General features: G+C 39.7%; 1 protein-coding gene across 13 annotated transcripts in view; it reads right to left on the bottom strand.

The window, feature by feature from the left end:
- MTUS2 (microtubule associated scaffold protein 2) overlaps positions 1-12,231 on the bottom strand; it is a 559,616-nt gene that overhangs the window by 297,395 nt on the left and 249,990 nt on the right. The window lies entirely within an intron of this gene.

Here is a 12,231-nt window from a genome sequence, read left to right as displayed (position 1 = left end):
AGTCTTTCTTTTGGCTTTTGTTTTTTGTTTTTTAAGGTATGCTTTTCGGTGAGGGAGATTGGCCCTGAGCTAACATCTGTTGCCAATCTTCCTCTTTTTTCCCCTCCCCAAAGCCCCAGTACATAGTTGTATATCCTAGTTGCAAGTCCTTCGAGTTCTTCTATGTGGGATGCCACCACAGCATGGCTTGATGAGCAGTGTGTAGGTCTGCGCCCAGGATCCGAACAAGCAAAACCCCAGGTCGCCAAAGTGAAGCGCACGAACTTAACCACTACGCCACTGGGCCAGTCCCCTTTTTTCCCTTTTTATTGTTATATAATTCACATAGTATAAGACAGTTCCTTTTAAAAAACTCAACAGTATTGAGATTTAATTTACATGAACTGATATTTGTTTTTCTCCCTACATTTTATGGTACTCTATAATTTCTAAAATGAGATAACCCAAAAGACCTCTTATATCCAGCCCTTCCTCTCCATCCTGCCACTGGCCGATTACAGGCCCCCATCATCCATCCCTGGACTACTCATCGCTGGTCTCCTCTCCTCTAGTTTCACCCTCCCCAGTCCACTTTCCACACTGCCCCTCATGTGCCTACTTTGATTCACAAATCTGAGTCATTCCTTGCTGAACCTTATTTTGTGGTCTCCAGGGCATCCATGGATTGCCTCTAGGCCTGAATGCCTTGCATGGCAATGGTACCATCTGACTTCCTACATATGAGGCCTCTGTGAATTCATACTGTTGTTCTCTCTGTGCTGCCTGATAAACTCTGCTGTTCCTTCCAGTTCGTCTCTTCTTCCACCACCTTCTCTGATGTCCTAGGCAAACTCACTTACTTTTCCGATATGCTCACTTTCTTTATACACACCTCCATTATAGCATGTTAGAAATGTTTGCTTCAATGCTGATCCCCCCACCAGACTATAGCTCTTGGAAAGTAGGAATGAGGTCTTCTCAGGTTGGTATCCACAGCACTTTATAAGGTATGTGGCATATAGCAAATAGTCAGTAAGAGCATTTGTTGAATATATTAATCTATTTTCCCCCAACTTTATTGAAGAATCGACAAATATAATTGCATATATTTAAAGTGTACCATGTGGGGTCAGCCCCGTGGCCGAGTGGTTAAGTTTGCGAGCTCCACTTCGGTGGTCCAGGGTTCGGATCCTGGGCACGGACATGGCACCGCTCATCAGGCCATGTTGAGGCGGCGTCCCACGTGCCACAACTATAAGGACCACAACTAAAATATACAACTTTATACTAGGGGGATTTGGGGAGAAATAGCAGAAAAAATAAAGTGTACCACGTGATGATTTGAGATACACGTACATTGTGGAATGACTACCAAGATCAAGATAACTCTTCCATCACCTCACACATAGTTAACTCTCTTTTTTTGTGTGGAGTGAGAATGCTTCAAGTAACTTTCAAGTATACAACTCCAAATTATTAACTATAGTCACCATACTGCACCTTACATCCTCACAACTTATTCTTCTTAGAATTGGAAGGTTGTACCCTTTGCCCTACATCTCCCCATTTCCCCCTCTGGCAACCACCATTTTATTCTCTGTTTCTATGAAATTGGCTTTTAATTTAGAGTCTGCATATAAGTGATACCATAGAGTATTTATCTTTCTCTGTCTGACTTGTTTCACTCAGCATAAGCCCTCTAGGTTCATCCATGCCGTCACAAATGGCAGGATTTCCTTCTTTTTTTATAGCTGAACAATATTCCATTATATATATCTATGTATCTATATATTTTTCTTTATCCATTCATCTGTCCACGGACACTTAGGTTGTTACTGTATCTTGGCTATTGTGAATAACGCTGCAATGAACATGGGAGTGCATATATCTTTGAGATAGTGATTTCATTTTCTTTGGCTATATACCCAGAAGTGGGATTGCTGGATCATATGATAGTTCTATTTTCAATTTCTTGAGGAACCTCCATACTGTTTCCCTTAGTGGCTGCACCAGTTTACATTCCCACCAACAGTGCATAAGGGCTCCCTTTTCTCCACAAAATTGCCAGCATTTATTATTTCTTGTCTTTTTGACAACAGACCTCCTAACAGATGTGAGGTGATATCTCATTGTGGTTTTGATTTCCCTGGGGATTAGTGATGTTGAGTTCATGTACTTGTTGGTCATCTGTATGTCATCTTTAGAATAATGTCTGTTCAGGTCCTTTGCCCATTTTGAAATTAGGTTATTTGTTTTTTTTGCTATTGAGTCATATGAGTTCCTTATATATTTTGGATATTAACCCCTTATCAGCTATGTGGTTTGAAATATTTTCTCCCATTCCATAGGCTGCCTTTTCATTTTGTTAGTGGTTTCTTTTGCTGTGCAGAGCTTTTTAGTTTAATGTAATCTCACTTTCTTATTTCTGCTTTTGTTGCCTTTGTTTTTGGTGTCAAATTCAAAAAGTCATTTGCCAAGACTGATGTCAAGGAGCTTACCCTCCATGTTTTCTTATAGGAGTTTTATGGTTTCAGATCTTAAATTTAAGTCTTTAATCTATTCTGAGTTGATTGTTTGTCTATGGTGTAAGATGGAGTCCAGATTCATTCTTTTGCATGTGGCTGTCCAGTTTTCCCAACATCATTTATTGAAGAGACTATCCATTCCCCCATTGTATATTCTTAACTCCTTTGTCAAAAATTAATTGACCATATATACATGGGTATCTGTTTTTATGCCAGTACCACACTGTTTTGATTACTATAGTTTTGTAATATAGCTTGAAATCAGGAAGTGTGCTCCTCCAGCATTGTTCTTTCTCAAGATTGCTTTTGCTATTCACGGTCTTTTGTGATTCCATACAAATTTTAGGATAGTTTTTTCTAGTTCTGAGAAAAATGCCATTGGAATTTTGATACAGATTACACTGAATCTGTAGATTACTTTAAGTCATATGGAAATTTTCACAATATTAATTCTTCCAATCCATGAGCATGGAATATCTTTTCATCTATTTGTGTCTTCTTCAATTTCTTTCATCAATGTCTTATAGTTTTCAATGTACAAGTCTTTCACTTCCTTAGCTAAATTTATTCCTATGTATTTTTTTTGATGCTATTGTAAATAGGATTGCTTTATTTTCTCTTTCAGATAGTACATATAGAATGCAACTGATTTTTGTATATTTTTGTATCCTGCAACTTTACTAAATTCACTGATTAGTTCTAACAGTTTTTTGGTGGAGTCTTCAGGGTTTTCTATATATAAGATCATGTCATCTGCAAACAAAAATAATTTTATTTCTTCCTTTCCTATTTGGATGCCTTTTATTTCCTTTTCTTGCCTAATTACTATGGCCAAGACTTCCAATACAATAGGACTAGTAAGAGTAGGCATCCTGTCTTGTTCCCAATCTTAGAGAAAGGCTTTTAACTTTCCACTGATGAGTAAGATGTTAGCTGTGGGCTTATCATATATGGCCTTCATTATGTTGAGGTACATTCCTTCTATACTAGATTTATTGAGAGTTTTTATCATGCAAGGATGTTGAATTTGTCAAATGCTTTTGCTGCATCTATTGAGATGATCATATGATTTCCACCCTTCATTGTTATTGTGGTATATTACTTTCATTGATTTGCATATGTTGAAACATCCATGCACCCCAGAGATAAATCCCACTTGATCATGATGTATGATCTGTTTAACGTGCTCCTGAATTCAGTTTACTAGTAGTTTTTTGAGGATTTTTGCATCTATGTTCATCAGGGATATTGGCTTGTAATTTTTCTTTCTTGTAGTGTTCATCTTTCAAACCACACTGCATAGCAGCAAGGATGGAATTATTATTCCCATTTTACACAAACTAAGCTGAGGAAACTAAAGCACAAGATGATTCCACAACTCTTGAGTGACACAGTTGAGATTGACACCCACACTATCTAGCTCTAAGTCCACATTCTTCTACAAGACCAATGCCTGCCTAAGCTGCTGCCAAGATGGGGAAACTCAGCTTAATGTCCTGGCTCTCTTCTCGACCTAATACAGCTTTTGAGTAAGTTATTCTGCTAACAATTGAAAACTGAAAAGATGGGAATCCCAGTATCTACCCCTTGTTAACTTGCATGGGGCGATTACTGAACAAAGCTCACATTCTAGTGGGATAACGTTGCTTAATGTCCCATTCAATGACTTTAGTTCAAAAGCCAGGCCACCACGCCATCCTGAGTCTCTTTTTGCCCTCATCCCTGTAGCTATGAACCTGCCTCCTCCTCACTCAGTCCTGGATTGAGGCTATCCCTCTCAAGCTCTAATGATTCCCCTATGGTTAGCTCCCTATGTCCCTTTTTGGCACTAACCCCTTCTCTCTTATGGCCAGGGAGGCACAGAGACTGGGCAGGATCCTCTGAGGACACAGGACACTGACCTTCACAGTCTGATCACATTGTGGCTTCCGTGGCACTAGAACCAGAGACTCTGTTTCAGGAGACAGAATGAATAGAGCTCCTTCCAAAAGGGGAAATGCCAATTCTCTCCCTGTAAAACTATTTTTAGTTCCTTCAAGGGTCTCTGAATCCAAACAATACAAGGAAATGCCCAAGTTCATGGTCTCAACATGTTCCATCTTTGACAAAATACATTATGTCATGCAGAAAGAGATCCAACCAGTCCTAATTACGGACCAACAACATCAGCTTGGAAATAGGATCTTATCAGTGCTGGCAGTGTCTAGAGATGATTTCTGAGTACTGGCCCCCCACCTTGCCCAGCAATAAGTATCAGGAAGAAAAGCAGGGTTTGGGTTTGTGCTAGACAGATCAATCAACTAAGAAATAGTAGAAACAATTATCAATGCAATGTAACTTCCAAACTGAAAATAAAAATGGCGTACAATAACATTAAAGAGAAGTCTGGACTTCAGAGTAAATATACAACACAAATCTACACCAGCATCTTCATGAGCATATCCAGCCTCAGCCTGAGTTTCAAAACAAACCTCTTGCCAGAACTTTCAAAGAATCCTACTATGGAAAGAGAAAAATCCTGATGAAGGATGAAGTAGAAAAAAGAAATCACCCAGCTCTGAACAGCTGTTTATAAACTCTTCTCGTCCAAATGATGCATATGTAAGAAAATTAGAGCTAAGTCCCCAAATGCATCACACATAAGTGAAAAGGATAAATCATGACCTTAAATAAATGACAGATTCTACCTCTGAGGCCAGTGGTGAAGTGGAAGGTGAGGTTAATAACCACAGCCCTTAATGGGCCAACACAAGGAGTGAGAGAGATCGCATTCTATGTGGACTCCATCTATCGGAGTGATGAGGAATAAAGTGACTCTTCCTCATGGAATCATTTTTATTATGCTCAAGGATGCGGTATTATACATTCTGATTGACTTTCCCCCATACTCATTCATTCAATATCAATTGAGTTGTAGGACAGGCACATGCAGAAATGTGGCTCCTGCTTGCATGCAGCTGTCAGACCAGAGGAAGTTCAGAAAGAAAGGGTACACTGCAGTGTGTGTGCTATGGGAGGCTGTATCAGTCAGATTTCTCCAGGGAACCAGAACCAGTAGAATATGAACCCATATATACATATATGTGTATTCATATACAGTAGTCCCCCTTTATCTGTGGTTTTGCTTTCCACAGTTTCAGTGACCCATAGCCCACCAAGGTCTGAAAATAATGCTATGTTACAATGCCTACATCATTCACCTCATGTCATCTCATCACATAGGCACTCTATCATCTCACATCATCACAAGAAGAAGGGTGAGTGCAATACAATGAGATATTTGGAGAGAGACCACATTCACATAACTTTTATTGCAGTATATTATTATAATTATTCTATTTTATTATTAGTTATTTTAGCTAATCTCTTACTGTGCCTAATCCATAGATTAAACTTTATCATAGGTACGTATGTATAGGAAAAAACATGGTATATATAGGGTTCAATGGTATTCATAGTTTCAAGCATCCACTGGGGGTCTTGGAATGTAGCCTCCATGGATAAGGGAGGACTACTTATCTATATTCATATGAACACATATATATGTATGTGCATCCATATATACGTGTGTATTCATATATACACACACATGCATACGCAGAGAGAGATGTATTTCAAGGAATCGACTCATGCAATTGTTGGGGCTAGCAAGTCCAAAATCCATAGTGCAAGTCTGTAGAGTGGAAACTCTCAGGCAAGAGGCAATGTTGCAGTCCTGGGGCAGAACTTCCTCAAGGAAGCCTCAGTTTTGTTCTTAAGGTCTTTGAAATGCTCAGATGAGGCCCATCCAGATTATAGGGGACAATCTCCTTTACTTAAAGTCAACTGATTACAGATGTTAACCTCATCAACAAGATACTGCCACAGGAACCCATGAATTAGTGTTCATGTGAATAACTGGGTGCTCTAGCCTAGCCACACTGACACATAAAACTGACCATCACAGAGGGGAATTCGGGGAGCAGTGGGAGAATGGGGGAGACCTCTCAGTCACACTTGGGCAAGGGAGCAGATATAGAACCAGGTGAGGCTCCTGGAGGAAGTATTACCAAAGACTTAAAGGCTGGAGAGCAAGTAAAGAAGTGGTACGGGAGAAGCCCAACGGCTGGGATCGCGGGTGGAGTGGGCAGGACGAAAGTGGGCTCATGAATGGGATCCCAGGAGCCCAGGCAGGAGCACCCCTGAGCCAGCACCAGAGGCAGAGAAGTGAAGATGCTGATGCTGAGGATCACAGCATTGAAGACTGATTGAGCACTGACTACCTGCCAGGTACTGGCACATGTTCAGTGTGCTTTCTATGCATTATCTATTTTAATCCTTACAATTACCCTGTCACATAGGTGCCACTAATCACGTGCTGATGAGAAGCTGGTATACAGAGAGGCCAACTAACTTCCCAAGGTCACACAGCTCCTAAACGTATAGGCAGGATCCTAAGCCAAGCCTTCTAACTAGTGAAAGGGTCTGCGGGTGGGAGGAGCTAGAGTCAAGGGCACAGATGGAGAAATTACTTTAGTTCTGGATAGAAACAGGAAAGAAAGAGCTACAGATGAGTATGGAAAGAGGGGTGGATGCAGTTAAAGAGGAATTCCAGAGAGTAATGGAGTAGCCTCCCTGGAAAACGAGATGAGAGGGAAAAGGATGGGAAGTATGGCCACAGACTAACATGGAGAGCAAAGTCTTCAGAGGCTGCATCTTCTTGGTGTGACCATAAGTGCGGAATTGAAGTTTACTGGAATCACAGAGGCAAGGAAGTGAGAAGACCAAGTACTGGATGGGTCAGCCACAGGGGCTCCCAGGAAAGAGCAAAGTTAAGGCAAAAAGGAAGTCCAGGTGCCAGGACTTCCCATCAACCTGACTGCTGGCATTTGGAGAAAGAAACTGAATGTCAAAATAATTTACATGCTTAACTCTATTCCTCATCGGTCTGCTCCAGATGTCAGTTAAATACAGCGAAGGCAGTAGTCAGAGTAGAACATACAGATCTTGCCTTAGAAGGAAAAAGAATACCCTTTCTTCTGTTGGCCAACCCAGTTGAATCACTTCAATTTTGTACATTTCCTACTGGCTCTATTTTTGTAGATCACAGGCATTAGAAAGGGAATGCTTCAAACGAAAGCTCTCTCATTAGGTCTGTTCTGTTGTTCTTTTTTTAGGAATTACAATGAGTGTTCTAACTATTGTCTTTTTTTTCTAAGCTTAACCAAAAGAAGTCCTCTGGATTTAAAACATCACCATTAAAGAAAAAGTTTGCCATTAGTGGCTTTATTTTGCTGTGACTTTAGAACGTCATAGGAAGCTAGGAGTTCTCACAGGGCAAATTTGGCAGCAAATACCCACATGTTGCCTCTGATCTCCTGAAAGACAGAGTGTGCTTTGGCAAAGAAAACAAAACATGGGAGCTGCCACACGAAACATTGTTCTTGTAGAAAAAGCACAGCACTTGACAATCAAAGTGTTTATATTCTTCAATAGAGGAGGTCAAAATGAAAACATTTAGATTCAACATTTCTTCTATCATTTTAGGAGATACAAAATTAATGTTAGATTTCCTCCTGTTGATGATAGTCATATGCTGCTTGGCAACCCCAAGTGTTTCTTGAGTCAAATCACAAACTATAGTAGCTACTCATTTTTAAACCACTGAAGCTGCTCAAGAAGCTGAATGTGATGCCTATCACATACCCAGATCTAACATTTATACAGGATATTTACAACACATAAGAAGCTCCCACTATTGGATGTAACGCTGGATGCCTCATTGGTCATACAAGTTGTCCTGAAGCCATCGAAATAACACCCTGGCCCACTTGATCTAGTTTTCTATTTCTTTAGTAGCTACTACATTACTGGCTCTCACCAGATTCTTTTTATTTCATAATTGTGGCAAAATACACGTAACATAAAATTTTCCATCTTAACCATTCCTAAGTGTACAATTCAATGGTACTAAATACATTCACATTGTTGTGCAGCCATCACCACCACCCATCCCCATAACTCTTCTCATCTTGCAAAACTGAAACTCTGTATCCATTAAACAATTCCCATTCCCTCTCCACCTAGCCCCTGGAAACCACCGTTCTACTCTGTGTCTCTATGATTTTGACTACTCTAGGTACTTCATGTATGTGGAATCACACAGTATTTGCCCTTTTTTGTCTGGCTTATTTCACTTAGCGTAATGTCGTCGAGGTTCATGCATGTTGTAGCATATTGCAAAATTTCCTTCCTTCTTAAGGCTGAATAATATTTCATTGTATGTATCATACCACATTTTTTCTTATTCATTCATCTGTCAATGGACATTTGGGTTGCTTCCACCTTTTGGCTACTGTGAATAATGGTGCTGTGATCACGGGTATACAAATATCTCAAGACCATGTGTTCAATTCTTTGGGGTATATGCCAGAAGTGGAATTGCTGGATCATTGGTGATTCTATTTTTAATTTTTTGAGGAACCACCAAACTGTTTTCCATAGTGGTTGCACCATTTTACATCCCTGCCAGCAATATAAAGGGTTCCAATTTTTCCACATCCTCATCAATACTTTCTATTTTCTGTTTTTGTAATAATAGCCATCCTATTGAGTGCAATGTGGCCAAAGAATTTTATATATGCTTTATTTTTTCATACTTCTACTTCTTCGGGTATTATACTATATTGTAACAATTTACATTAAATAAAATATCTGTTTTCTCCTCCACTAATCTATGACCTCCTCAATGGCAGGAACCAAGTCTTGTCAATCTTAATACCCTTCACTCAAAACAGAGAACCAAGGTGCCAGCCCCATGGCCAAGTGGTTGGATTTGTACACTCTGCTTCAGTGGCCTTGGGTTTCGCTGATTCGGATCCTGGGCACGGACGTAGCACTGCTCATCAAGCCATGAGGAGGCAGCATCCCACACAGCAGAGCCAGAAGGATCTACAACCAGAATATACAATTATGTACTGGGGGGCTTTGGGGAGAAGAAGAAGAAGAAAAAGAAGAAGATTGGCAACAGATGTCAGCTCAGGTGCCAATCTTTGAAAAACAAAACAAAACAGAGAGCCGACAACATGGCTGGTCCTGAGATAAGTTTCCTGAATATCTGTCCCATTCCTCATTACCAATGGAATAACATGACTGAGTAATAAATTCACAGGAGATTGAGGAAGATCTTGAATTCCAGGCTAAGATGCTTACCCTATCAACAAGGGAGAGCAATTATTTGTTGTTTCTGCAACAGGTTGCTATAATCAACCATTTGATGATGGTAAGGTGACCAGAGCACCTGGAGTCAAGGAGTCCAATTACCCGGCTATCCAGTCACACCTGTGGTGGAGGCAATGCATATCTGATAAGGATGGCCGCCAAGGGAATGCAGCAGGGGAGCCCAGGGGAAGACTGCAGCTGTATTCTGAGACCACTATGGTTTTATCCTCGGGGTGAAACTCCCAGTTTAACACAGAAAGGATCTTAATTCATGGTTCAGGAAAATGTATTTTCAAATTTTTATGTTTGAATATTAAAAGTGGAAATATCAATGTGGTAAGTTAATAAACAATGCTAAAACCTCAAAGTGAGAAGAAAAAATAGAAATGGAAATTAAGAACACAATGTATCACAGAGTATTTAAACTATCTATGAAAAATGAAAATATGAAGTCAGTAAATGATATAAACAAGAAACAATAATCATTAAATATAAGTACAGTGAAAGGAAGCTAAAGAGATATTTATTAGAGAAACGAAATCAATGAATACTGATTTTAAACTTGAATAAGATACTTCAAGTATTGCTAGAAGAATATTAATATAAAACAGGGGCCTTTAAAAAACTGAAACAAAGATCAAAGATAAAGAAAAGGAAATGTTTGAAATTATAATAATTTCAATCTTTACCATAGTTTTAAAATTATTTCCAGTTTTTAAACATTTACTTAGCACCTAGAATAGAGTAGGCATGGAACTAGGCCCTGGGGACATCGTAGACCCAACAACTGAGAAGCTGACCATGTAGCTAGAGAACAGTCAGATACTGGCCACAAAAGCCACATTTTTCATTCTTTCTTCATCCGATAAATCCCTCTGACAGAGTTTAAAGGGATTGAAGGCAAGAAACAGTGAGATGAGTGGGGATGAGAATTTGTTTAGATAAAGTCACGTTGTTTAGTTTCTTTTCTCGGTTTCTGATGGTTAGGCAGGAGGAAATTTCTACTCCTATAAGAACCTCTAAAACATGATCGGAAAGCTGTTTTTTGGCTTGATTCTTTACTAACTTACCCATCTCCTTTCTTTAGCTAGACTGAGATTAACATGAGTGGAAATAGATGAAGCTGATTCTAGACAACATTGCAAACACACGCTGTCTCATCTCTATTAACAGATGCCTCTGAGGAGGGAAGTAAGAGCAACCTAGATCTTCCAAAGGAGCTCCAAGTGTGGGTGGGGAAAGAGGGTGTCTTGCATTAAATAGTAGGAAAATATATTCTCACTTTAGTCATCAGCAAAAATTCCATGTGGCTTGTGAGAGGGAAACACAGCCATAGGTAGTGACAGAACCCACAAGGGTGAAGACTGACAGCCCTGCTCACTAATTACTCATTGCCGGTGGAAATGTTCCTGCCATCACTTCCATCAACGCAAAGTGACTGTCCTTTGAGACCCAGTGCAGCTCAGCCCTTTCTTCTCCCTCCAGAAAGCCTTACCTGCTTCCCTGGGTAACTGCCTCATACTCGGGGTGGGGCTCAATGCAGGGGCTGTTTTAGGCCGCAACAGAACAACCTTCTGCTCAGGATTTAGTTATATAATGAGTGTTCTATTTATACTACATTTTATATCCTTTAGCCTACAAGGAGCCTCAGTTACATGCTCGCATTCCCACAAGACAGTGGAGAATGAGGTTTGGAGACATGAAAGAGTGAGAGAGAGAGCTGCAGAAAGGGGACTCGAACCAAGTCTTCTCGATGGAAGTTCTGGGCTCTTTCCACACCCATGCATTTGCCTGAACTATACCTTGTATAGAACCTAACTTTATTACTATATTCTTTATAAAATTCCCCATGTTTATCTATATGACACTGCCTGGACAAAGTCAATATATGTAATTCCTTATATAAAATTAATTTTATATAGAGGTCTTTTTAAAAAAACACAACATAAATATAAGCCTCGTAACGCCCAGACCCTCATCTTCCACATACATTTCTGCCTTGTTACTCAAGCACCCAGCACTGGATAAAAGCAATGGGCTCTTAATATTTCCAGAGGTTTTTGAATATGAGAGCGATCAAAGACATTTTCAGGGATCCACGCCTGACATCTGTCAAACTTGTACTGAGATAGTTTCCTTAGGGATAACTGAGAGTTATGTCTTATAGATGTCTCATAAAACATCTATATTGTTACCTCTTGAAAAGTAATAAGGAATTATGGGGAATTTTATGATCACTGAAATAACACTCCCCTGAGAAATCAAGAAAGAAGGGAATATCTCAAACGCTCTCACACTGTTAGGGAAGTGATCTGGCGTTTTGTGCCATGTATTGTCTATTCCATTACATGACATAACTTACAAAAGAGGCTTTTATCAAAGTCTTTTCTGAATGCAAGCAGGTTCTGCTTTTTCCTGCTATATTAATTATTTTATACAACCTTCTTTCACCTTTTAATTTTTGTCAGAATGTTGTAGAGATTATTTCTGCCCCACTTTGATCTCCACTGCCAGAAGGAGCTGAATT

The sequence above is a fragment of the Equus przewalskii genome, chromosome 16, assembly GCF_037783145.1.
Source record: "Equus przewalskii isolate Varuska chromosome 16, EquPr2, whole genome shotgun sequence".
NCBI lineage: Eukaryota > Metazoa > Chordata > Mammalia > Perissodactyla > Equidae > Equus > Equus przewalskii.
The sequence above is the reverse complement of the archived record's forward strand: the minus strand, read 5'-3'. Positions and strand labels throughout refer to the sequence as shown.